Below are 5260 nucleotides of genomic sequence, written 5' to 3'. Positions count from 1 at the left end.
ACCCTGTTTTTGAGGATATCTCCACATTAAGATAAGAAAACTATAGATGGAGTTCAGGAGAGAGTTAAGTAACTTGCTTTCAGTTTTCTCTGATAATAAATGGTAGACTCAATAGTCAAAACCAGTTCAGCTCCACTGTGAAGCCTCCTTTGGAGTCATCTTGGCTAATGAAACAAATTAATATTCCAGCCATGGAAGTATTCTGCCAATACAGATAACCAGAAAAAAAACTGATATAATGTTCTTAATTTATTTATTATTCTTGAGAAAGAAGAACAGGTAACTAAATTGCTTAATTAAAAATGAAAAATATCAGTAATTATTAAATAATAAAATTCCCTTATTTTTCTCCTTATCCTCTGTGTATGCAGCTGGAAAAAATTAATTTATCCTTTCCAATTTTATCATCTTCTGGATGATGTGTCAAGCTGGATGATTTCACCAAGCTGTTGATAACATGCGCTACCTTACACTTGGGAATGTGCTATTGTCTACAATTTAATTACTGAGTTATCACACATTTTCCATGCATATGTTCATAAATTGAATCTATTGTCAATCATTTATTTTTTCTTCTGTGACAGAAAAACATCTATTTCTACCCTTATGTGGCTGAAAATAGGTTTTTTTTTCTTTTCTTCTTCTTTGTTGGTTTTAGGATTACATAAAGTTGTCTTTATTGTTTGCCATTGTTTGAAAACACATTTGGAAACACAGCTATTTGTCATTTGCACAAGACATTGGAAGAGCCTTTCTGGTGTGATAGCTCTCATTCTAGGAAACAATAATTAAAATGATGGAGGACAGCTAAAATTAACTTTAGCTTAGTTTCCTTGTTCCTAAATGATTTTCATTCACAACTTTATTAAAGGCTTACATAACGTTCAATTTAAAATACCTTCAATCCACCATGACAAGTTCTAGCCAAATGTTCTAAAAAAATGTAACTTTTATCAGAAACAGCTTTCACTCTGTATTATAATAGTTGTGGGATATTTTGATATAATTCAAACTAAAACACCTCAAGTTGCAGCAATCTGACTCTAGGAGGTAATTCATAAAACCAGACTTTTTATCAATCTGACTTTGAGACCATGTACATAAATTAAACTAGAGTTTTTAACATTTCTCATCAATAAATAACTACTTAATGACAATATCACATTGCTTCCGGGTGACAACATTGTAAAGAACTGTTCTTTCTTTCTCTGCCTGTTTCCTTCTAGATACATGAGATCATTAGCCTCTGAGCCCTCCATACAGAGAATAATGAAGCTGCTGAGTCATTTAATTTATAGCTTTTCACTTAATGCATGATATCATCTAATCTTAACTATTAAATTCTCTACTTTAGTTAGGTTTTCTCAAGTTAGTCATTTAATAAAACTGTATCTGGCTTTAAATGGAGCCTATGAATTTAGTAGCTGCTATACATTGTGGGGCTCTCCTAACAAAATTTGCGAATTCAGAAAAAAAATGAGACTATATCACTTTAGGTTAAATACTGTAATTATATGGGGCGCCTGGGTGGCGCAGTCATTAAGCATCTGTCTTTGGCTCAGGGCGTGATCCCAGCGTTCTGGAATCGAGCCCCACATCAGGCTCCTCCGCTAGGAGCCTGCTTCTTCCTCTCCTACTAACCCTGCTTGTGTTCTCTCTCTTGCTGGCTGTCTCTCTCTGTCAAATAAATAAATAAATAAATAAATAAATAAATAAAATCTTTAAAAAAAATACATAGCAATTAAAACTATGAAAAGTTTTCAAAAGTTAGTATTTTTGCCACTTATGATAAAAATTAGGACCTGTTCTTAAAAATATATTTTTTTAAATTGAAATACAGTTGACACATAACGTGATATTAGTTTCAGGTGTACAACATAGGGATTTGACAACTCGATACATTATGCTGTGCTCACCACAAGTGTAGCTACCACCCGTCTCTATATAAGCACTGACTATATTTCCAATGCTGTAACACCTCTTATCCCCATGACTTATTCATACCATAGCTAGAAGCTTGTACCTCCCACTCCCCTTCACCCATTTTGCCCATCCTCCCACCCTTTTCCCCTCTGGCAACCACCAGTTTGTTCTCTGCTCTTCATGGGTCTGTTTGTTGTTTGTTGGTTCATTTGCTTTGGTTTTTAGATTCCACCTATAAATGAAGTCATACCATATTTGTCTTTTTCTGTCTGTCATACTTCACTTAACATCATATTCCCTAGGTCCATCCATATTGTCACAAATGGCAAGATCTCATTCTTTTTTATGGCTGAGTAATATTTCATTGTGTATATACACCACCTCGTTTTTTATCCATTCTATCAGTGAACACTTAAGTTGCTTCCATAGCTTGGCTAGTATAAATAATGCTGCCATAAACACAGGAGTACATTTCCTTTTTTTCAAATTAGTGTTCATGTTTGCTTTGGGTAAATACCCAGTAATGGAATTACATTATATGATATTTCTATTTTTAATTTTTTGAGGAATCTCCATACTGTTTAATATAATAATTTTTATGGATAACTTGACCATTGAGCACCATGGATTTCTTGATTGGCCCAATTTAATGTATCGTCACAAGAATAAAAGTAAACAAATATTAAGTGAATAGGAATGGGAATTTAAACAATTTTACTTTCTGAATTTGTATTACTTTAGGATTAGAATACTTTTTAATATGCTGCTTTCTGCAACATATGAATAATTATAACCTGCCAGCTATGATTACTATAAGGATGAGATAAGATAATGATGCAAAAGAAATTTACTAACAGTAAAGTCAATCAGTCAAAACCACCATTTTTGAGTGACTATGGGCTACTCATTGTGCTAAATATGCTAGGTATGCATTGGTGGACAAACAGACACAGTTCTTGCCAAATGGGACTAATACTATAGTGGAGACATAAATGTATCATCAAATATGTAATTACAATTTGTGATAAATCATATTGAAGAAGAGATTCAGCTGTAGATTCAATGTTTACAGTGTACCTCTCTGAGAAGAATTACACAAAGACTGATACCTGGTAAAGAGAAAGAGACAAAGATACGAATATTCTAGGCAAAATGAACCATGTGCACACAATTTTCAGATGGAAAAAGAGTTTGGTATATGTGAGAATTGATAAAATGACCAAAGTAAGAGAGACCAAAGGTGAAATTAGATACACAGGTGGAATTCTGTGCATCACAAGGCCTTGCATTTCATGTTGATTATTTCAGATTTGTCTCTAAGAGAATGTAAAGCCACTGAGATTATTTATTGCTGACCAGTTTTTAAGAGCAGCTTTAGATTTATAGCAAGACTGAGAGGAAGGTATAGAGATTTCCCATAAATACCCTTTCCTCACACATATAGCTTCCCTAGTAATTAGCAATCCTCACCTCAGTGGTGTATTTGTTACAACTGATGAACCTACACTGATACATCGTAATCACCCAGAGTCTGCAGTTGACATTACTGTTCACTCTTGGTGTTGTACATTCTATGGGTTTGGACAAATGTGTATTAATATGTATCGATCATTACGGGTATTATACAAAGTATTTTCACTGCCTTAAAAATCCTCTGCGCTCTATTTTGCTCTCCAACCCCATCCCTAACCATTAGCAACAACTGACTTTTTGCTATCTTCACACTTTTGCCTTTTTCAGAATGTCATATAATTGAAATAATACAGTAGGTCACCTTTTTAGATTGACTTCTTTCATTTAGTAATACCCATTTAAGTTCTCTCCATATCTTTTCATGGCTTGATCGATCATTTCTTTTTAGTCCGGAATCATATTCCATTGTTGGATATACCACAGTTTATTTATCCATTTACCTACCAAAGGACATGTTAATTGCTTCCAATTTTGGGTAGTTATGAATTAAGCTGTTATAAACATCTGTGTGCAGGCTTTTTTTGTGGACATCAGTTTTCACATCCTTTGGGTAAATACCATGGAGTGTGACTGCTGGATTATATGGTTTAGTACTATAAGAAACCATTAAACTGTCTCCCAGAGTGGCTATACCATCTGCATTTTCACCAGCAATGAATGAGAGTTTCTGTTGTTCTATTTTCTCACCTGTAGTATTTGGTGTTGTCAGTTTCCCAGATTTTGATTATTCTAATAGGTGTGTGGTGGTATATCATGGTTATTTTAATTTGCATTTTCCTGATATGACATAAGGAACTTTTCATATGCTTATTTGGCATCTATGTATCTTCTTTTTTGAAGTGTCTGTTAAGGACTTTGGCCTCCTTTTGTTGTTGTCGTTGTTTAGTTTTTATTTCATAATCATAAGCTGAACTCTGCAATCTAGCTAGACTTGGAGGGGAGTAAGGAAAATATGGAACCCACGGAACTGCAACAAAACCACAAATATTATAGATATTTCAAGCAGATGGGGTGAGCGGGTACTCTCCTGCACTACAGGAGTGGTCTGGTAGCTAAGATAAAACATAAGTCAAATTTACTAGATTTGTCCACAGTCAGCAATGGTGGACTTCTTGCTTGTTCTTGCCATTCCTGGACCCAAAACACTCCATGGCTTCCACAATATCCTGCCTTCTCTTACCTTGCCAAAGACCACATTGCTTGCCATCCAACCACTCAGTCTTGGCAGTACAGATGAAAAACTGGGAACCATTTCTGTTGGGTCCAACATTTGCCACGGACAAGATGCCAGGACCTGTGTGCTTCAGGATGAAATTCTCATCATCAAATTTCTCCCCATAGATGGACTTGCCGCCAGTGCCATTATAGTGTCAGCACTCTGGCACGTGAATCCTGGAATAATCCTCTGAAAACAGGAACCTTTATAACCAAATCCTTCCTCCCCAGTTCTCAGAGCACAGAAGGTCTCTGCTGTCTTTGGAACTCAGTGTGCAAAGAGTTGGAAGGAGATGTGGCCCAAGGGCTGGCAGTCCGCCGCGATACTGAAGAACACAGTGGGGTTGACCATGGCTGAGCGGTGCTGGGAGGCTGCGTCTGCAAGGACAGACTTTGACCTACTTCAGATCAGGTAGTTTGTTTTCTTATTGTGCAATTTTAAGAATTCTTTGTATATTTTGAGTCATAGTCCTTTGTCGGATATATATTTTGCTAATTTTATTTCCTAGTCTGTGCCTTTTCCTCTCATTCTCTTGACATTGTCTCTTACAGAAGTTTTAAATTTTAAAGAAGCCCAGCTTGTTAGTTATGTCTGTCATAAATCACACCTTTTGTGTTGTGTCTAAAAAGTCATAGTCATACCCAGGGT

At 35.6% G+C, this 5260-nt stretch overlaps 1 pseudogene; it reads right to left on the bottom strand.

Annotated features, from left to right (window-relative positions):
- Positions 1-4474: 4474 nt before the first annotated feature.
- Positions 4475-4975, bottom strand: LOC113251066 (peptidyl-prolyl cis-trans isomerase A-like; annotated as a pseudogene).
- Between the last annotated feature and the right edge of the window lie 285 nt (positions 4976-5260).

The sequence above is a fragment of the Ursus arctos genome, unplaced genomic scaffold (assembly GCF_023065955.2).
Source record: "Ursus arctos isolate Adak ecotype North America unplaced genomic scaffold, UrsArc2.0 scaffold_10, whole genome shotgun sequence".
NCBI lineage: Eukaryota > Metazoa > Chordata > Mammalia > Carnivora > Ursidae > Ursus > Ursus arctos.
Note: the sequence above shows the minus strand (reverse complement) of the source record. Positions and strands in the feature narration are given on the sequence as shown.